Source organism: Podarcis melisellensis (genome assembly GCF_964234715.1).
Source record: "Podarcis melisellensis genome assembly, chromosome: 14".
Taxonomy (NCBI): domain Eukaryota; kingdom Metazoa; phylum Chordata; class Lepidosauria; order Squamata; family Lacertidae; genus Podarcis; species Podarcis melisellensis.
Window position 1 is genome coordinate 40,535,966 of NC_138546.1, and position 21,950 is coordinate 40,557,915.

A 21,950-nucleotide genomic window follows, 5' to 3' on the forward strand; every position below is an offset into this window, starting at 1 on the left:
AGTTTGGATTTGATATCCCGCTTTATCACTACCCGAAGGAGTCTCAAAATGGCTAACATTCTCCTTTCCCTTCCTCCCCCACAACAAATACTCTGTGAGGTGAGTGGGGCTGAGAGACTTCAGAGAAGTGTGACTAGCCCAAGGCCACCCAGCAGCTGCATGTGGAGGAGCGGAGACACGAACCCGGTTCCCCAGACTACGAGTCCACCGCTCTTAACCACTACACCACACTGGCTTCTGCAGTTTTTTAATACTAAGAGTGGTACATTTAAATATATTACAATTTATTTGATATTCACAATATAAATTACCCCCTCCATTTCATTACATGAAAGATACATGCCCAACTCATATTTGAATGATGACCACTACCTGGGATAGGGCATGCAAAATTAGTTTTGAAATGTCTTGGAGGCCCACGGCTGTCCAGTTCACTTCAGCCTTCAGCACAAATTTTTGCAAGAGTCTTAAAAAGGAATAGGATATTTTTCATGCTTTTTAAAAAGGCACAATGCCTAAACTCTTTCCAGAGCAGGCACATCATTCTGACGTCACCTGAGATTTTAATAACACAAGTGGTGCCCATTATATATGACCTCTTAAGTTGAGTAACAATGGAGCAAAGTGTCCTCCTTTTATGCTCTAATCTCCGAAAATGAGATCCAGACATTTCCAGCAATCCTTTGATTGATACTATTTGAAAGCTGAACAACTTGGTTAATTAGCAGTCCTGTAGGGGCACTCTCTGAAGTGCACTGAAAACTATAATTAAAATATTACATTACAGCAGTATGAAAAGGCAATCTACTTTTCTTTTCCCTCTCTCTCCCTCTCTCCTTTTTTAAAAAAATCTAAGCCTAAAAAACATTCCTTCCCAAAGGTGCCACGCTATTCTCGTAGACCTCTACAAAGGACCCATCCTTTGTGATCTCGCTTCAGAGGTTAGGTGCTTGTCCTTTTGTTATAAGAAAGAAAGATAAAACACCTCTCTTGTTAAGGATCTAAGCTCGAGCCGGTCACTTCCTGCTTGATCTCTGGATCTTTTAAATCCCAAACACAACCAAGGAATTGTGACTGTTCCAGTTTATAGAACTGACGCCATTGACAAAATATACTTAACTTAAGGGCATATATATACATATAGGGGGGAGGAATCACAAGGAACTATACATGATTGACTACATTTGACCCTTTTCACTGTGTATATATGTTTCTTTTCTGATAACAGAGCACCAGTGATAATTATAATATTTTTTAAATAGTTATCTCTTTATTGTAATAAAATCTCTATGTAGTTTAACTTGTTTCCTGCCCTTCCTCCCAAAGGAGCCAATGATCACTATCAAAAACATTTTTAAAAGCTGGTCTACAAAAGGCTGTAGCTGACGAATCAGGCTAAATTGGGCATAGGCTCTCCAAGCCACAGAGCACAGTACTGGGGAAACCCAGCCAGATGGGCGGGTATTATTATTATTATTATTATTATTAATAATAATAATAATAATTCCCAGCCTATGAACTTGTTCCTTCAGAAGGAATGCAACCCTTCCCTGAAAAGATTGTACACAATCCACAGTACTTCTATCTTATCAGCATTCAGACTCAGTTCCCTAGCCCCTATTCAATCCATCACTGCTTCCACACCTGTCCAGCACCTTAACAGCATCTCCCGATTCCGATGGAATGGGTGTCACCAGCATGCAGCATTTATGATGCATCGCTAACGTTGACACTTCCTGGGAGTGTTTACAGAACCAAGCATTACAGAGGTCATTTGTGGGAGTTCTTTGCACACCAGGGGAAAGTGAAAGCCACGGAGGTACACTTGCAAATCTTCCGCTGTTACAAATTGCATCCTGCCTTTCTACCAATGGTGAGCAAGGCAGCTGATGCCAATAACATGAATACAATAAACTATAAGAAAATGCAATAAGACAGCAATACAGTACAAAATAAATAACATGAAAATGAGTCTTGTAAAACGTCAATAAAAGCAACCTGTGGTCTTTTACTTTTTGGAAAAACCCACTGTCAATATATTTACAAGTCAGTTTATTGATCTTTATTTTTCTTTTCTAAGTAAGGATGTCACCTACAATGGAAGGTCATTAGAGATGGGGTTAGTTGGGCCTCCCTGGACAAGGAGTTTCAGAGCCCGAGAGCAGTCACCAAGAAGGCTGCATTCATGCGAGGTTTCAGACACATTAGCGGTGGGGAACTGTATTACTAGACATTCTACAGGTGTGTCCTCTATTACTATATAGCGTGCACACTCCCTCAGAGGTGGGTAACCTGTGGCCTGCCAGATGTTACTGGATCCCATTCAGCATGGATGAGGGATGCTAGTGGCAGTGCCTGAAAGAGCTACTACTAGTCAGAATAGATGATACTGGGCTGCAAAGGGATGTCAGACTTGGCTCAGGCACTCAGCACAGGCAGCTTTAATGCACCTTGCCAGACGGAGTTTCTTTTGATTTAATATCTCTGGCCAATGTAGAAGAAGTACCACTTGTATGCCATTTATTTAGGTAATACCGATCGCAGGGCATTAGCACATCGCCACAGTGGAAACCTTTTCATTAGGCTGACTTTGAGAAACACATACATGCATGCTTAAAATGTTGGAAACAGTGGCTCATCCATCATTAAAGATGGACAGTACTTACCTCCTTCAGATGTTAAATGTTGAAACTAGAATGGAAAGAGAGGGGGGGGAGAAATGAAGCAATTCATACAATCTCATTCATGTGCAGCTATGATTTGTTCTACGCAGTTGCAGTTGCACGTACAACTAGAACTGACATAAAACTGACATAAACATAATCTGGTTTATACAGTCTGCTTTATACAAATCAATGGGGTTTCAGTTTTTGTTAGGATAACTTCCCCATTTAAATGAAATTGGAATGTTAACTAAAACACAGAAAGGCTGGTATGGGATGCAATGCTAAGCTGAGCATGGATGCATGAGTGTGCAGATACCCACAGCAAAAAAATTTCCTCTGCTCTGCCTCTCCCCTGTTCTTCTGGCTGCCATGCTATCAAACCATAGTTTGCCTTAGCAGTATGTTGAACCCTGGCTTGTGGTTTGTTTTGCTCTAGACAAACCACATGCCCTAGCCCAGATTTGTCCTTGGATTGTTGTTTGTGGTTTGTCTGGTGGAGATGCTCCAATATATTGGTTCACATCAATGTCCTAAGTCCTTACTGATGCAAGTGAGTTCAGGAAAGGATGGCCCATTTGGGCTGATGGGGGCACTGATAACAACCAGCCCCCACCTGTCTGCCTTCTTATTTATAACAGTTCCAGGGGGGTAGCCCTGGTTGCCAGCTTCCCCCCCTTAGTGTCAGTACTGTCCTTATAGAACTCAGGCGCGTGGAGTTTGGGGATAAAAATAGAATTAGTTGATTCTGCCTGTCATTTGTTCTAGCGCCACCTACTGTTGGCCTCCCATGCCTTCTATCCTACGTATCTTCATGTGCAGCAGTCACCAGTGAGAAGAGTCCAGCATGTAGGTGTGTGCATGCTTCTGACATTAAGAGCCTCAAGGACAGAGTACCCAAAATGTTTGAGGACTGGCTCTCAAAAATCCACAGGTGTTATGCAGTGGGATTTCAACTGTTGACATTTCTCTCTCAAAAGTGGTCACAGAATCATAGAGTTGGAAGGGACCCTGAGAATCATTAAGTCCAGCTCCCTGCATAGCAGGAATATGCAGCTGCCCCATATGGGAATCGAACCTGCGACCTTGGGGTTATCAGCACCATGTTCTAACCAACTGAGCTATCCAGGCTGACAAATTGCATCAGCTTCAGAGGTAATGACGGTCACCATGAACACAGCAGCATTTCTTGCTGGAGCCAATCTTGGATGAAGATAACTTGTACTTTGGGTAAGTTTTGCTCCATAACTTTTATGCAAAGACAAATCTCCAAGACCAGCTGTTGGGAAAGCCCTTCCCTTGCAGATCTTATTCATCCCTGACTTTCAACGCATTTTGCAACAAAGCCTGCAGATGTATCAACTCCTTTGGCGCAATCAACTACACAGACCCAGATATATAAATACATATCCTTTTTATACTTTGTGACTAGATATAGAATCCTTTCATTTTAAATAGTTCAGGGATAATGAAGTATTTCAACCTTTAAAAAAAAAACTGCTGCAAGAATATACAAGCTGTTAAGTTTAGTTTAAAGCTCAGGGTCCTCTCTAGATTTAGTTTCCCTCTCCAAACCCTTAAAAGAAACAAATTATATTTCAACATGTAACAATGCCGACTAAATGTGATGATATCAATTAGCACACTTTTGTTTAGAGCATAATGTATCCAAGTACATGAATAATCCACGAAGATTAACATCTTGTCATGGAACAAGTTTTAGGTGCCTGCTCACTCAAACGTTCCCAGGGGAGAGCTCCAGAGATGTATTAAACTGATTTACTGATTTTTGCGGTGTTTTATACTTGTTTTATGAAAGAAACTTTCATGTTGATTTTATGCTGTGCACTGCTATGATATCCCACCCCCAAAGTTGGTGCTATAGGTTTTGATTGTGTGTAAATTAATGAATGAATGTGAAGAGGTTGTAATCCTCTTCAGACATTATCACCCTAAGATGGAAGACAAGTAGTGTGGCATTGTGGAGACATGCCCCAGGCACTGCAACTGTGTGATGAAACAAAACCTCCGCAGCAGGGAGATTTGTGTATCCACAGAAGCTCTTCACTTGACTGAGAATCCTGGGAGATCAGGGTTCTCAGTCGCATGCAGATTCATCATGGATACAAAAGCTCTCTGAGATACAGAAGTTTACTTTTATTGTGTGAGTGGTTCAGATAATTTGCATGACCTCAGGAAGGGGTCTAAATGTGCATCCCAGTGGTCCTAAGACAATTCAGCTGAATGCACTTAAAATCTTCATAGGGATGGGGAAGAGATTTGATGGGGAAGCTGTGAACCAGAACATGCCCACCCTTCAAAATTCACCTTTCTCCAAATGTTGAAATCATCATTACATACAGCAAACAAGCCCCTATCAGCGATTGTTGTTCAAAACATTTCCCCACCTATTTTTAACTCCTGTGCTTATATATCTTTAATTTCTGATAAGATGCCACATATTTTGGACAGTAACCCCCTTTATGATGTAGTATTTCAAATTCAGTAGGTGCTCTGAGCAGATTCTGATTAGCCTTAAATATACCAGACAGCCTTGAAGTTGTAGAAAGAAAGAAAAAGAAAAGAAATGCATAACCCCTGTTGAATCAACTCATCACACAAAGTAGAAATATTGTCTGTAAATAAATCTTCAATTCTTCCTAGCTTTCCATTCTTTCTCTTATGATAAACCCATGCTGGTCAAAATGTATTAGTTGCAAGTAATGGCATTCTATGAGATATTTCGAGAACCAATTTCCCCCTGAGTTTGTTCTAAATTTTATTTATTGCATCTCTGGTTGATCATGTTCTAGACCAGGGGTGGCAAACCTGGGACCCAGCCAGTTTGGCCAATGGCCAGGGATGATGGGAGCTGTAGTCCAACAAGATCTGGTAATTCAAGAGTTCACCATTCCTGATCTAGATTCTTGGACTTGCTCCTAGATCCATTCATTTAGCAGTAATGAATGAATTAAACACTTTAGAGGGTACTTTTACAGGGATACAGTATTTGCTAGATAGAATAAATAAGTACCGCCACCCCCTTTGCTCATTTACACAATGAATTTTAATACCATCAATCCATTGTAGCATGGGCATTCCATAGTGGCAAATCTAACATCCGTAAGCTTCTTTGCATAATATTTTGTGTTTTATATAATCCTATTTAGATCTAATTAAAATTAAAACATTTCTTTGTTAACTGTACTGATCTTCCCTGCGAAAATTATTAAGAAGTATGCCAGAGGTGGTTTAAATGCTTTCTTTTTATGGTGCCTTAAAAGATGTGAGGAACAAGACAGCTTTGCAGCCTCAAGAATTTATCTGAAACTTTGGTAACTGTTTTCTCTAAAAGTAGGACTAAAAACAGAGTCCATCTGTGGCAATATACATAGCTAATGTTCCATGGAAGATAACCCTGTCTGATATCCTGGAAAGCTGCTTCCAGTTAGTACAGACAATACTGCTTTCTATGTTCCTACGCAACTCAGAGCATCTCCCACAGATTTTAATGGAACTTCCCATTGGATCGAACCCTTTTTGAATATAGGAATCTCGAGGCATGATGATTAACTAGGGATGCCCTTTGATAATGCTCCAGCGGTTGTTGAAATCTGGAAAAAGAAATATATTTTCCTTTTCATTTAAAACTGAGCTTTAAAATGTATCTTCTCTCAAATTTTCACAGGCGAGATTTTGAAATTAACCTTCCCTTAACAGTATGAATGAGGAACGTTCCCTCTGGCATGATATACAATGAGACTGAAATATCTTTAAAGTTTTGCTCTTTATGCATCGGAGAAGGAATGTGCTAGCCAATTCCTTTGATACTTTTAGTCAGAACATTTCAAAAGTTACTTTAGAAACAATCAAAACAAAAGAAATCCCAAATCTTTGGTTTACAGAATTACTAGATTGCATTTCTTCCTTCCTTTCTTTTTGGCCTGTGTGGAACAAAAGATTTGATGTAATTGGAATCAAGCCTGATCAGCAATGAGGCTATCCAGACTGCTTAGTTTAGCTCTTGGGTAGGTTAGTTAGAAGGACACTACAACCTTCGTGTGTTCTGGAAGGTTTGTAATCCATATTTTATTCATTGCATGTTTGAGTTTGGGGAGATTAATGCTCATCACACCAACTTGTCACTAAATTGTCTAGACAAAATTTATTGCTACCTTGCTGCTGTTCCATTCAATCACAAAAACAAACATGGCAAATGACACATCACAGGGAGGCAGTCAATAAAAATGTATATGTGAAAAATCTAGGCACCGTATAATAAATAGAATGCGCAGTGGGACACTCCCATATAGCAGTAAGCTAAGGCTAATTCAATTCATCACAAAGAAGGGAATATTAAGGACTCACACAAGGCCTGTCAACATCACCAAAACCATTAATGTCACTTAAGTGTAAAATGGTTAAGGCCAGGCCAAGGCTGTGAGTAGCCATCCTTGAATGGAGACCTGGAGGCCATGGGTACTACCCAGCTACACAGTTGTGACAACACAATGACTTTTAGCTATGCAATGTGACTTCCCTACCCTCTTCTCTCTCCACATATCCCCTCTAAATCTAAGGGAGTTGGGAAGAAACCCCACAGCAGATTTGGGGAGGGGTGAGAAGGAAAATGACATGGCACAGCTAAGAGTTACTGTACTATCCTAACTTTTTATTGCCCCGTATTCTTAAACCCAGAGTCCCTAGGGCCCAGTGGCTGTGGTGGAGGAGGAAACTGAAATGCTGCAGTCAAACTTGTCTGAAGAAGTCTACATGCATGGTATTTTTGCAAGCAGAGATTTTCCTGTATTGGTATAGGCAGGAGTAGATGACTTTTGAATCACGTCCAACTCTGTGATTCTATATGGTATGTCAATGCTCCATTCTTTGTGTGTGTGTGTGTGTCTGGACAGAGTTCTGACACCTGAGTGTACAGCCCAAAGGCCACAATCTGATTCAAATCCCAGAGCCCAATGAAAAAATTAGTTGTCAGAAATCCTGGAGTCAGTCATTGTAGACCAGGGGTCAGCAAACTTTTTCAGCAGGGGGCCAGTCCACTGTCCCTCAGACCTTGTGAGGGGCCGGACTATATTTTTTTTTGGGGGGGGAATAAACAAATTCCTATGCCCCACAAATAACCCAGAGATGCATTTTAAATAAAAGGACACATTCTACTCATATAAAAACACGCTGATACCGTCCACAGGCTGGATTTAGAAGGCGATTGGGCCAGATTTGGCCCCCGGCCTTAGTTTGCCTACCCATGTTGTAGACAATAGTGAGCTTCCGGGAACAACAATCTGACTTGGAATAAGTTGCAACTTGGTATCTAAATTGTTCTTTGTGTGCCTTTTTTTTTTTTTAAAAAAAAAAACCATCTCCTTATACATTCAGGATACGAGAATAAAGGCTATCTACAACAATGTGCTTAGCTAGAATATTTGGTGGCGCAAAGCCCAGGCACCCTACTCCCTCCCTGCAGGAAATCTGCACTTGTGCCTTCAAAAAGGGGCATGTTTAAAAGAATTAATGTGGTAACAGGTTCATTTTCAGGAAGCCAGAGATGTTATTTAGATAATTACCACCCAATTAAATCTAAGGGCACAGATGTCTTCCATTAACAGAGACAGGGAAACACACAGTTATGAAACATTAAAATTAATAGCTGAAACTACCGAAAGACCTAAGAGAAGGGAAGTTATCAAGAGTAAATTAAGAGCCTTTCCAGATACTTAGCGCTATCCTTGCACTATTCATTGACAGCAATAGAAGACCTTGTGCTCACATTGTTTAGGATATTTATATCCTGGTTTGTCGAACCAAGAGCTAATTTCTCTAACCTGGTGCTGTCCAGGCTTTTTGGAATCTAATATTCATGAACCCAACTGGCGTTGACAATGGTCATGGGTCTTGGAAACTGAAGTCCAAAACATCTCAAGGGTTGACCCACTTGGAGAAGGCAGCTCAATGTGTTCTCAATGCTGCTTACAATGAATGATCAAAATACACACAGATAAGCACATCCTTTTGTTTGTAAGCCACCTTTCCATAACTAAGCACATGCTCAAGGCAGCTTACAACATGAAAAAAACTACATACTTGCAAACATAACAAAAGTAGTCGTAGACAGTAAATAAGAAATCAGAAAGCACACAACCAAACTGAAACCATTTCCACATAAATCATAGTAAGAGCTCAAACAAAGATACAAAAAATTAATATCAAGAATAGCAACAGCTGCCCTGTCCAAATCTAGCACAAGGAAATCATTTGGTGCCATAGTTTGTCAAGATTATTCAGGTGGCAGTTTTGCCATCATCTGTTTGCTTTTTTGTTCATGGAAAAAATAGAAACAGGATTTGCCTTGCTCTTGGGTGGGGACAAGAATAGAGGTTCAGACAACACAGCCCTTTAAAACATGGAATAAAACTTCTTTGTAATTAACAGAGACAAAAGTGGGTGGAACAATGAATATAAAATGTTACATTTGTACAGTAGGCTGTGTTTTACACATAGTCACACATCCCACTGTAATTTAGAGAGGCAAGAGGCATTGTCAAAGTTCAAGAACTCCTTCCAGTTGGGCAAAAGTCCCGAAGAAAGGCTGGTTAGGGGCATGGATGAGGAGTTCCGGCCTGGGAAAAGTCCTAAAGGCCAGGTAGAGATTTGGAGGGGTGTACCTGGCCCCTGGGCTTGAGGTCTCCCACCGTGATTTAGGGATTTAGAGCATCATCAGGATGCAGAAGTCACTGAGTTGCAGTTCTCATATTCATCAGGCTCACTGCCCTGCCTCTTTGGCCTTGAGTGCCTTTTAAAAAAATATTGTAAGCCTGCAAGTAGGGACTGTCCTGTTGTGATTGTATGTAAGCTGCTCTGGGATCCTTTCTGGCTGAAGATTGGGCTACAAATGCTCTAAATAAATACATAAATAAGCTCAGCAAGGCCATGCGGCCTCCAAACACAGCAGGCTTCCTGGCTTCACCTTTTCAAAGAGCAATTAGAACATTGGCCTTTCTAATCTTGAACTGGAGACATGGTTCGCACCCAGGACATAAAAAAGAGCTATTTTGCAACCTCGTGGTTCCCTAGCTGGAGACACTAGGGACGCAACGTGATGGCTGTGCTTTGCCTACATGGTTGGAGGCAGTATGCTTTGGAATACCAGTTGCTACATATTGTAGGAGGGGAGAGTGCTCTTGCGCTTGGGTCTTGCTAGTGGGTTTCCCCCCTATTGGATTACATGGGCCATTGGCCTCATCCAGCAGGGCTCTTCTTATATTCTGTGCAAAGCCCCTTCCCCTGTGCTGTTGCAACCTCTTTGCGGCTTTCCAAATACAACATCCAAAGAGAGCGAACAAAGAAGCTGGGCCGAAATCCCCAATCCCCATTCTTAGGTGGATAAAATGGATTATTTATTGGCATCAGAAGGGCAACAGCAACCCAGAAGAAAGTGCACATGATGAGCCCATAGCCCAGTACCCTTCTGGGCAAAGGATAGCACATTTCCATCCTCTGTCTCAGAAGTCCCTGAACAATCAGTGTCTTCCTCACTCCATCTGGTTAGCAGACTGCTGGAGCAGGTTGGGAACCTATAATCGAATAAGCACTTTTCAGTAATGATGGGGCTAATAACAGAGATGGTGCGGCTACTCCTATCTCTTTAAGGTACAGTCTGATTGTTGGTGAAGCATTATCAGAGCTTTGCTCTCCTATAGCATTTGGCTTGAGCTTGGGTGAGGTCAGCACTCGCAACAGAGCAGATTTCTGTGGGGGCAAATGTGTGATCTTATTTTTACAAGGGTACTGGGGGATCTCCCAGTTTTAAAAGCCTTGTTGCAGATTGCAGATTCTCAAGGTACATTTCTTAAGTAAGAATGCCCATGAGAATGGAGCTACGCTGTGTCATTCCCATAGGTCTTCTCATGGGAGAAACATGCCAGAAAGTTTTCCAGAGAGACACCTCAAGACACCTAGGGATGGATGAATCTGTCAATTTTGGTTGCCCTTGGTTTCTCAATCTTATGTCCAGCATTCCATATTTCCAAATCTGTTTGGGCCTTAAAAAAAAGTCTGCATGAAAAGCCCATCAACAAATTAGTATGAATTTCTCCTGATATGCAAATTGTTCTATGCAGCTTTGCCAAAATCTACACATTATCCCCAAAACATTTTTGTATGCTATTTTTATTTATATATGTTCAACACTTTACCTCAGTATACACTGTATGCAGTTTTGTACCTGTTACAAGACTGGAGAACGGAATTCAGAGAAGTGAAAATTTCAAATGACGGCTGTGTTTCTGTTCAATTATTGTTCCGGAAAGTCTGAACCCTATGGGTTTACCTTTAAATACACACTGAAATGAACTTGTCCCCCATCCCATAAGGTAAGCCAGCACCCCTTGAATATTTACATATTTCGCTGTTCCACATTTTGAGGGGCATTTCACTCCCCCACCCAAAACGTAAAGCAAAGAACTTAGATGAAAACTTTGTCTCAGCGCTACTGAAGAAATGTTGGCAGGCCTTGGAAGAACAAAGCATGGAATTCTCAGGCATCCCGTAGCAGAGTGCAATGGGAGGACATGACCTGATTTATAGCTTCCACATTTATTACTAAGCGTTTTTAAAGAAACTGCTGCGGCCATGTGCAGTTTCGATTTTAAGGTTAACCTGATAAAGAAGATTGACGTCTAGTTGGAAACTTCTGCATCTTCCTCAATGGAAAAAAAAAGAATGTCTCTCAATAAAATCCAATGCTATATACCAAGCATTTTATTTACTACGGTTACTTCCAAGTTTCATAACAACTGCTACTCTGGAAAAATCCTTAGTTCTGTGATACAGATAAATTCTATCTCTCCCTCTGGTCCTCCAAATTTCTAATCTCCATTGCACTTTGCAGCAAGGCCCAACCTGACCCCAAATTCCTATGTTTTATGTGGGTCAAAGTTTTGTTATTGGCAATGAACTAGACTTGGACACCAATTAGTATCTGGGAAGATGATTAATTTCTTTTTGAAAACTTTTTTCCTTAGTGACTGAATAATTTCAGCTATTAATATACACAACAGAATCTTCTCTTTGGTGACACTCTGTGTAAGGGATGCATGAATCTGTCAATTTTTGTTATCACTCTCTTTTTGCCTATTTTAAGTTCTGTGATTAAGACATGCAACAGGATCTTTGATCAGTTTCTTGTTTCTCCAAGCTTAAGTCTGGTATGTTTCATTTCTGCACCCATTTATGGGTTTTTTTTAAGTCATCACAAAAATTCACCAGCATTTTAGCAAATGTTTCTCCTAATACACTCATATTAATAGGCCTCGTTAATATGCCTTCTTTAACCTGAAAGGAGATTCTGACTAAACATCAGGAAGAACTTTCTGACGGTAAGAGATGTTTGACAGTGGAGAGGGTTTTTAAGCAGAGGATGTCATGTATGATACTTGTCATGTATGATCTACTTGAGATTCCTGAATTGCAGGGGGTTGACCTGGATGACGCTCGGGTCCCTTCCAAATCTACAATTTTGTGATACCATAAATACACCCCCATTTAGGGGAAAGTGTACATAAAAATGCAAACAGTGGAGGTAACTCTCAAAACATGTATTACAGAAAATTGCTTGCCAAAATGAGGCATATTAATATGACTTTATGAGGAGAAACATGTGCACATTTTTGTTGTGTTTGAGAACTGACCAGCTCTCTATCTTAAGAGATTGTCCCAAGGGAAGCCATGGGCAGCTGGTGGTAAGGGGACAAGATTGTCTTTTCTGTTGTACTGAATGGACATGTACAATGCTTCCATCTACTGTTGACATCTCTGCCTTCTTCCCTATCAGTCCTAATGCGCACCAGTCACCACTGGTATGTGTACAACCTAGATCAGAGCTATGGTGTCAGAGCAAGAGCCATATCTTGCCATTTTCTCAATATCAGCCCCCAGATGTTGTAACTAGTCTTGTGGATTAAGCACATCAACATATTTTTCTTTGTAGGACCAATAACAGCTTGGGATAGGGTTGTTGATGACGTGATTTAATATTAGAGGACAAGCTGCCTTTTGAGGAGGTTTGTTCACTATCAGTGATTTGTTCACTGAGGAACCCCTGATGAACCCCCAAAGGACTCCTGCCCCCTCAGAGCACAATTTGAAAGCAACCTCAGTGCTGCATTATGATAGTACAGACTTTGAAGATGCTCTTCATCTCTGTTTCAGTAGCCTTCTGTTATTAAACTTCCCATTGCTCAGGGAATAAGGAAGGAAAGCCAAAACTCTGTTTTGGTGCTTGAGGCTAAAAAAATTATTAATGGGAAGTAGCAGTCTTTCCTCAGACTTGTCTGCAGAATTTTTGGTCTATGGCCATTCAATGGGAGCTAAGATTTTCATAAAAGCCAACATTAATTCCCCTGAATTTGACGGTTTTTGGAATTCTGTTGGGCACGCATGCCTTCTTCATCAAAGTGAACCAGGTTGAAGAAACCTGATTTATGGAACAAACATGACAACATTGTGAGCTTTTATCAAAAGCATAAATCTTTAAGGGGAAATGTGCCAGCAAAGGGGGGGGGGTTGTTCCCCACAGCTGTGAACTGCAGCAAAACAATGGCTTAGAAGTGCAATCAATAACCTTCCATCATAACACACTCAAGTCCAGCAGGGTCCCTTTCAAGGTGGTGTTGGAAGGTGACAACTCCACCTTTTATTTAGACCACAAAATGCACTCAAAGGATCACACCAGACACAGAAAGGTGTGTGTCATAAAGCTCATGGCACCAAATTGCAGGGCTTTGATCTTGCTTTACTTTGGATTCTGTTCTCCTTCTCTTGGTTCATTGGAGGAAACATTTCTGAATTATGTTGTGGGCTGGCCTTACTGAGAGCTGAGCTGAGAGGATGGAAGGGCAATTCTGTCAATTTCTGGATAACACACCACTAGATTCAACCTGCAGTTCTGTACAGTGCCTTCTACTTGGGCCAGGTAGCTAAGCATCTTGAACTGGCTAAGACATGGTCTACAGCACGGTTTCCCAAACTTGGGTCTCTGTTTTTGGACTACAGTTCCTCTCATCCTTGATCACTAGTCCTGCTAGCTAGGGATGATGGGAGCTGTAGTCCAATAACAGCTGGAGACCTAAGTTTGGGAAAAAACTAATTCACACAGAGCCATGAGCACCCAGTTCTAGTCCCAGAATATCATCACTTGGGTGGTCCATCTGGCCTGGACAAAGATAACACCCAACCCCCTAGAGTTACCCAAATCTGATGCTGCTGCAGCTTGTCAGCAACGCTTCCTTATGGGGAACTATTTATCCTAGTATTGCTTCAGGCTATAGAAGATTAGGAGCAGGGGCACCAGAGAGCTGGGGAGAGGAATGTACACTAACATGCTCAGGGCACTGCCAGTGCATGACGGAGTCAATCCAATGTTCCTACAGGTACTCCTATGCTGTCTGACCTGCTGTCCCATTGCTGAACAATCTCGGTACATAGCAGTGCTGTCAGGGCCAGGAAGCCAGGTCTTCAGTGGTGCCCCTTCCTGCTGACAGCTCCTAACAGTCCCAACTCTGATTCTCCCTCCCATGACCGCTTCTTAGATTAGGAAGCAAATCAGATGTGCTAAATGCACACACATATTTAACACAGCCATCTCTGACCTGCTGACCTCCAGAGGTTGTTGGACACCCAACTCTCAACAGTCCCAGCCAGCATGGACAATAGTCAGGGATAGAACAACAACATCTGAAGTTGGAAAAGAATTGTTTTGGATGAAGCTCAAAAGAACTGAACAACTTTTAATTCCTTTTAATAAAGCGTGTTCTCAATCAGGGGAGAGCACGTGTTGCGGCTGGGGCCTATCAAAGCACCCTGTTGTTGCCAGGCAGATTAAAAGAAGGAACTTGGCAAGGATTGGTGTGGATGTTGCTGGGGCAAATTGTATGTTGCCAAATTGGGGGTGGAGATCAGAGGATATTTAAGGAAGGCCCACAGAGAGTTGCTTTCTCTTTTGCTGTGGGCATCAGATCAGATCAGATCAGAACAGCTAAGGACTGGTTGTATATCTATTTCATTCCCCAATTTCTCTTCTTGCTCTTTATTTGTTCCTGGCCTCTTGATTTACCTTCCTAGTTCCCCTTTTGTTTTGATTTACTCCTTTTCTCTGCCTCTTGTTTACTTCTTTTAATTTTATTTGTTTCTTTTCCCCTTGATTTTGCATTCCTCCCTCAGGGCCTTAGGCCCTGTGCGGCTTTGGGGGGCGGGTTGGGAAGGGGGAGCAGGACCTTTAGGCCTTACGGCCTGATTCCGTGGCCAAGGTTGGGAGTGGGTACTGCTGAGCCCGGCTACTGTTTGGTGCCCAAGCCTGTCCTGTTTTACGGGGGCTTGGCTACCTTTCCCACCCCACTCCACCCCAATCTTTCCCGACCCTTCGCCGCGCCCATAGAGTTGGGATCCAGCTGGCTTCGGGGGGGGGCGACTTACCGCAGGTCCTTTTCCCCTCCCGTCCGTCGGTCCGGCCTGGGGGGTCCGGGGCGGCCCGAGCTGCTGGGACGCTCCGCGCAGGCCCCGTTTTTTCGCGGCTGCGTTGCGCGTAGTGCGCGGCGGCTCCCCGGGCCTCGTTAGGCCCAATCTGGGGCGGGCCTAGTGGAGCCTTTCACTCTTCTTCCCGCCCCCCTCCTTCTCGTGGCCGCTGGCTGCGGCCGTTGGCGCGCCTCCTGCGCAGGCGATCGGGCCTAACTAGGCCGTTGTAGGCCGCGGGGGGGGGGGCGCTGCGGGAGCGCGGCCCTGGGATCGTGACGCGCCAGCAGTTTGGGTGGCTGGGGCCTGCTCCGGGCCTACTTCAGACCGTCGGGAGGCCTGCTGCCTGAGTGGCTGTGGGGAGGTCCTCCATTTTGTGAGTTTTGGCGGGAGCGCCATTTTACCCTGCCTTTTCCTTCTGTGGTGGCCTCTAGTGGACGTGTATTGTATGTGCAGCCTTTAGCATTGGTTTTAATCACTCGCTGTGCCACCCGCTGGTGTGTCTTAATTGCTCTTATTTGTTTTATTGGTTTTTACGCTGTTTTAGCGGGTACTTGTAATAGGAACGCTTGTGTTGGTGGCCTGTTTTAATTTTGTTTAATTTTCTTTTCCTAGTAGCAGGTATGGCTCCAAGGAAGAGGGCGGCAAAGGGGCCTGCTCCTTCTCCTTCAGCGAAGCGCCCCATAAAGGGCCCTTCCCAGGCTTTACGTTCCCCGGTGCCACAGCAACCTATGAGACGCTTGCAGAATATGGTCTCAGGCCTGGCCAGTGACCCAGTGGCGTTGGCACGTGTTGAGGCTGAAATGGAAGGCTTGATTCAACGCTGCGCGACGCCGGCAACTTCTTCCCCAAGCTCAGCTCCGCCTGTTGGTGCACCTCCATCCACGTCATCTTCTGCTGAGGATGAGGGGGAAGATTTGTTAGCTGGGGGTTTCTCACATTCTACCCAGTTGCCCCAGTCTTTGGTTTTACCTGCTTCCCAGGCTGAGCTGCCAAGAGTACGTGGTGGCTCTAGGGGCCCAATTAGGCGGAGGGCATCTGCTCGGATTCGGGCGGCACGGGGGTCAGCTACGCAGTCCTCAACTGTAACAAGGTTGGTTTCTAGTCATTCACCTGGTGTGTCTTTTCAGTCAGCTACAGGTGATGTGCCGCAAGGTGACGTTTCTGAGTCTTCGGTGGAGGATAGTCTCCCTCTACCTCCAAAATCTTCTTCCGGCGGGCTTCATCGCCGCAAAAAGAGTTCTGGGAGGCGCACAAAAAGGAAGCGGAGAAATACATCGTCCTCTTCCGCAGGTACTTCATCCCAAACATCCAGCAGTGATGAGGAAGCTTCACTGAAGCTTTATTGGGGTTTTGGGGAGACCTCGGGGCTCCCAAAGTGGGCTTGGGAGAGGAGGTCAAATTCTCACCGGGCAAAGTATGGGGCGGTGCAGGACTGCCGTGAAGGGGTCCTGCTGCCTGACGTAAAGGTTTCCACTAACTCAGTTCGCGATATTATTCCTGGGGCCCACTTGCCTTCTAAGTTGCGTTCCAGGATCTTGGATGGCCGTTATATTGATATATTTAGCTTGGCGCCCCCTTTGGATGGTCTGGACCCGCAGGATAGGGGTCCCTCGGCCACAAAAAAGAGGGTGGTCTTGGCGAAGGTCGAAAGGACTTTCGATCGATGGTTGGATAGTTTCCAAGTATTTGCTGGAGTCGTGGCAACGGCTTATCCCAGGAGATCCATGCATTTATGGGTGTATTTGTCTATAGTCCGGTCAGCCTTTACGATGGCTGGAGCTTCGGCCGCGATCTCTTACGATGAGAATTTTAGACGCAGGGCGGCCAAGATCCCCACTGCCCACTGGGATCGTAAGGACTTAGACGTTTGGACCACCTATGTGGCCCCACGTATTGATAGCAAGGTCTCTGACAGTCAAAAGCTCAAGAATGTGCCAGCTAAGACGGGCCGTAAGTACTTTTGCTGGGACTTTAACAAAGGCACCTGTCAGCGTCAATTCTGCAGGTTTTCACATATTTGTGAGAAGTGTTCTGGTAACCACTCAGCATCTAATTGTTCAGGTGTTCGGCGGCCCTTTCGGAAAGGTGGGGGCTCTCAGCAGCCCTCAAAAGCCGCTCCCCAGGCTGCAGCCACTGGCACAGGAAAATAGCGCACTTTTATCTTTGGCTTATACCCCGGTTAGGTTACAGCCATTGTTGTCATTGTTACAGTTATACCCTCTTCATGAGGCGGCGGCCTATTTGCGGGACGGATTCTCTTTTGGTTTCCGAATCCCAGTGGCGTCGACTCCTGTGGCTGGGAAACCTTCAAACCAGAAGTCTGTAAAAGAGATGCCAGAGGTGGCACGTAAGAAAATCGGAAAGGAACTGGCCTTACATCGTATGGCCGGTCCTTTTGCAGTTCCCCCCTTTCCCAATTTCCATATTTCACCCTTGGGTATAGTTCCCAAGAAAGCTCCGGGGGAATTCCGCTTAATTCACAACCTTTCTCACCCTAGCGGTACATCAGTGAACGATGTTATTCCCCAGGAGCTTTGTTCGGTCAAGTATGCTTCGCTTGATCATGCGATCAAGTTGATAAGGAAATTTGGACCAGGTGCTCTATTGGCCAAATGCGACATTGAGTCAGCGTTCCGGCTCCTTCCAATTCATCCTGATGACTTCTGGTTACTGGGTTTCCATTTTGATGGAGGATTTTATTTTGACAAAGCCATGCCCATGGGTTGTTCGGTGGCTTGTGCAGCCTTTGAGTGTTTTAGTTCATTTTTGGATTGGGCTTTGCGTAAAAGAACTGGTTTGGGCGGGGTCACTCATTACCTGGATGATTTTTTATTGACCTCAGCTTGTGATACGGGGGACTGCGTGGTGTTGCTGCAGGCCTTTGCTGCCCTGACTGAAGAACTGGGCGTGCCGTTAGCAGCGGAGAAGACTGAGGGTCCTTCTACGCAGCTGGTCTACCTGGGCGTTTTGTTGGATACGGTGGCGCAAACTTCCAGTTTGCCGGAGGATAAGATAATTGCGCTAAAGGGAGTCATTAATGACCTCCTTCCCTTGAAGAAGGTCACACTGCGCCAATTGCAGTCGTTGCTGGGCCACTTAAATTTTGCCTGCAGAGTGGTCGCCCCTGGGCGCCCCTTTTGTTCCCGCTTGGCCAGACTTATGTCTGGTCTGAAGTCCCCACGGCATAGGGTGCGCTTGTCAGCTCAGGTCCGTGCTGACCTTCGCATTTGGTTGGAATTCCTGGAGGAATTCAATGGAGTGTCTCTGTGGCAAGACACGTTGAACCTTTATAATGATTTTCAGGTACACTCCGATGCAGCAGGGTCCTTGGGTTTTGGTTTGTATTGGGATGGCAGATGGTGCGCTGAGCGTTGGCCTTTGGAATGGCGTGGGGAAGCTATAACTCGGGACCTAACTTTCTTGGAGTTTTTTCCCATTGTAGTGGCGGTCCATCTGTGGGTCGAACATTTCAAGGACCGACGAGTATGTTTTTGGTCCGATAACCAAGCGGTAGTGAATGTGCTTGCCAAGCAGTCTTCACGGTCATCTAGGGTATCTGCCCTGTTAAGGGCTTTTGTTTTACATTGCTTGCGTTTTAATATTGTATTCTCTGCTCGTTTTGTTCCTGGTGTATCTAACGAGATTGCCGATGCTCTCTCCCGTTTTCAGATGCAGCGGTTCAGGTCCCTGGCGCCAGTGGCTCGAGACCGTCCGGAATTATTCCCGGATCATCTCTGGAACCTTGGCAGCACTTAGTTTTGCAGGGAGTAGCTGCATCTGTTGCCCACTCCACCCTGAGGTCCTATGAAAAGGCTTGGAATGATTTTTTGCATTTCAGTGGGCGGTCAGTTATAAGGGACTTGGGCACCCCCCCTTCTACTGCCCAGGTGCTCCAGTATTTGGCGCATCTATTTCAGTTGCGCAGAGCGCCCAGGACACTGAGAATGCATTCAGCTGCAATTTCATTCTTTTGTAAGGCTTATTTCAACAAGGACCCGTGTGGGAAATTCGTGGTGCGTAAAGCATTGGAGGGGTGGGGGCGACTGCGCCCCCCCAAGCCTTCCCTTAGGCAGCCCATATCGTATGTGTTGCTGACCAGGATGCGAATTAAGTTGAGGGGCATCTGTTGGTCCAGATTTGAGGCTAGGCTGTTTTCTGCAGCCTTTTCATTAGCCTTTTTTGGGGCCTTGAGAGTTGGGGAAGTGATATTTGAACCTGGAAAGAATGGAGTTTCTAGAGGTTTGTTGCTGCAGGACGTGAGTTTGTCTCCGTCGGAATTGCAAGTCCATATTAGGAGTTCCAAAACTGATCAGTTGGGAAGGGGAGCAGTTATTAGGCTCCCAGCAACAAGGGAAGGTGGCCCTTGCCCGGTTAAGGATCTCCAAAGATATATGGCCTTACGACCACCTGGGGAGGGCCCTCTGTTCATCCACGAAAATGGGTGTCCGTTGGGGCGTCATCAATTCACCAGTGTGTTGCGTAAAGCAGTTGCTGCATGTGGGCACGCACCTGCGGAGTTTGCTCCACATTCCTTCAGGATTGGGGCTGCAACAACAGCAGCCCATTGGGGTTTGTCTGTAAAGAGGATTAAAGACCTGGGCCGCTGGAAGTCGGATGCGTATAAGGGTTATGTGCGAAAATGACGCCTGTGCCATGTACTCACATCTTTGTTTTACCCTAGGTCTACCTACTATCCGGGTCTGGATAGTAGGGCACAGTATTGTGCATTGGGCTGCTTGCAGAGCTCGACAATCTGGATTGGGAGAGAGCCTTGGCCTTCCGCAGCATGTGCAGGTGTCCTGGATTTCCAGACGGGGTATGCTGTGGAAGGAATTCTTACCGCTGATGCAGAGGCGTGTTCTTCTGGAGGGCCCTCCTACGGCGATTGTGGTGCAGCTCGGGGAAAATGATATGGTTTCCTTTTCCTGCTATGTTTTGCGTGCTATTGTTTTGCAGGACCTGAGGGACCTAGCGGCCTTGGTGCCAGCTACTAAGTTGCTTTGGTCACAGTTGCTTCAGCGTTGCATTTGGCGGGGTAGTCCCTGCCCCGTTGCCACCGAAAGGGTGCGGAAGCGAATTAATTCCGCCGCAAGCAAGTTGGTGTCGGTGCTGGGTGGGCAGGTGATTCCCCACCCAGCTATTAGTGCGAAGGCCACTGAATTATATAGGTCGGATGGGGTCCACCTTTCTTCAGTGGGGTATGATGTTTGGTTGGAGTCGGTGGTGGCTAAGTTGAGGGAGTGCTTGAGTCTGTGAGTGGTTGGCGGCGAGCATAAGGGGCTCGGGTGGCGGTTAGGCATTGGTTTGAAATTGGTTGGTGGAGGGGTATGGATTGGCTGTGCCTGCCCCTCCAGTGTTGCTGCTGAACGGGAATTCCGTTAAAGGAATTCAGGGACTTACCATCCTTTCGTCCAAACCCCTGGTATTGGGTTTGGGCCGAGTAAGCCCCTAGGAGCAAGTGGGGAGAGCTGAGGGTCTGTGTCGCAGCTCCAGTTATCCCTAATCTTGTTCCTCCACACTGGCTTTCGCTGGAATCCGGAAGTCAGTTCTGTCCCCAAGGCGGGGGGACAGATAGTCTTAACCAATGCCTATGCAACCACTCACAATTATGTATGCTTAATAAAGTTGTGGCCAAAATTATGCCAAAAACCTTAAACAAAAATTATGTGTGATGTGTGAGTTATTGGGGTGGGGTGTTTTGGGGGACCTCAGCACGCAAAGCGTGTTCTCAATCAGGGGAGAGCACGTGTTGCGGCTGGGGCCTATCAAAGCACCCTGTTGTTGCCAGGCAGATTAAAAGAAGGAACTTGGCAAGGATTGGTGTGGATGTTGCTGGGGCAAATTGTATGTTGCCAAATTGGGGGTGGAGATCAGAGGATATTTAAGGAAGGCCCACAGAGAGTTGCTTTCTCTTTTGCTGTGGGCATCAGATCACCCGCCCGCCCTCCCTTGTTGGGCTTTCGCTTTGACCTTGCTATGCCTGTCATGGGGTCGTCCGCCTTGGTGCGGGGGCCTGGTAGGAATTTACCATTTGGCTGATTGGCTGGTGCCAATTGGGTTTTGCCTACTGCGTAGCAAATCGTCACAACTTGTAAGGTTGGCGGTTAGGCATTGGTTTGAAATTGGTTGGTGGAGGGGTATGGATTGGCTGTGCCTGCCCCTCCAGTGTTGCTGCTGAACGGGAATTCCGTTAAAGGAATTCAGGGACTTACCATCCTTTCGTCCAAACCCCTGGTATCGGGTTTGGGCCGAGTAAGCCCCTAGGAGCAAGTGGGGAGAGCTGAGGGTCTGTGTCGCAGCTCCAGTTATCCCTAATCTTGTTCCTCCACACTGGCTTTCGCTGGAATCCGGAAGTCAGTTCTGTCCCCAAGGCGGGGGGACAGATAGTCTTAACCAATGCCTATGCAACCACTCACAATTATGTATGCTTAATAAAGTTGTGGCCAAAATTATGCCAAAAACCTTAAACAAAAATTATGTGTGATGTGTGAGTTATTGGGGTGGGGTGTTTTGGGGGACCTCAGCACGCAATGGGGAAAATTTGTAACTTATCTTAAAAACCATTGTAAACAGTTAAAATCGTTAGTAGGATTGAAATATCACTTGTAGCTTAATGGTGAATATTGGACACAATGGAGTTGACGGTTTTAGCAAAATACATATATATCTTATGGGACAACTTTAAAAAATAAAATAAACCCAAACAATTACTGTATTTTTCCATGTATAAGATGCCCCCTATTTTGGGGGACTCAAAATTAA

The 21,950-nt window shown here is 44.9% G+C and overlaps 1 protein-coding gene across 1 annotated transcript in view; it reads right to left on the reverse strand.

The window, feature by feature from the left end:
- The window catches only part of SEMA6D (semaphorin 6D), a 418,773-nt gene that overhangs the window by 167,103 nt on the left and 229,720 nt on the right, over positions 1-21,950 (reverse strand). Inside the window, exon 4 of the mRNA XM_081888455.1 lies at positions 2,667-2,691. The gene's annotated coding sequence lies outside the window, so the exon portion shown is untranslated. The remainder of the gene's footprint in view (positions 1-2,666; positions 2,692-21,950) is intronic.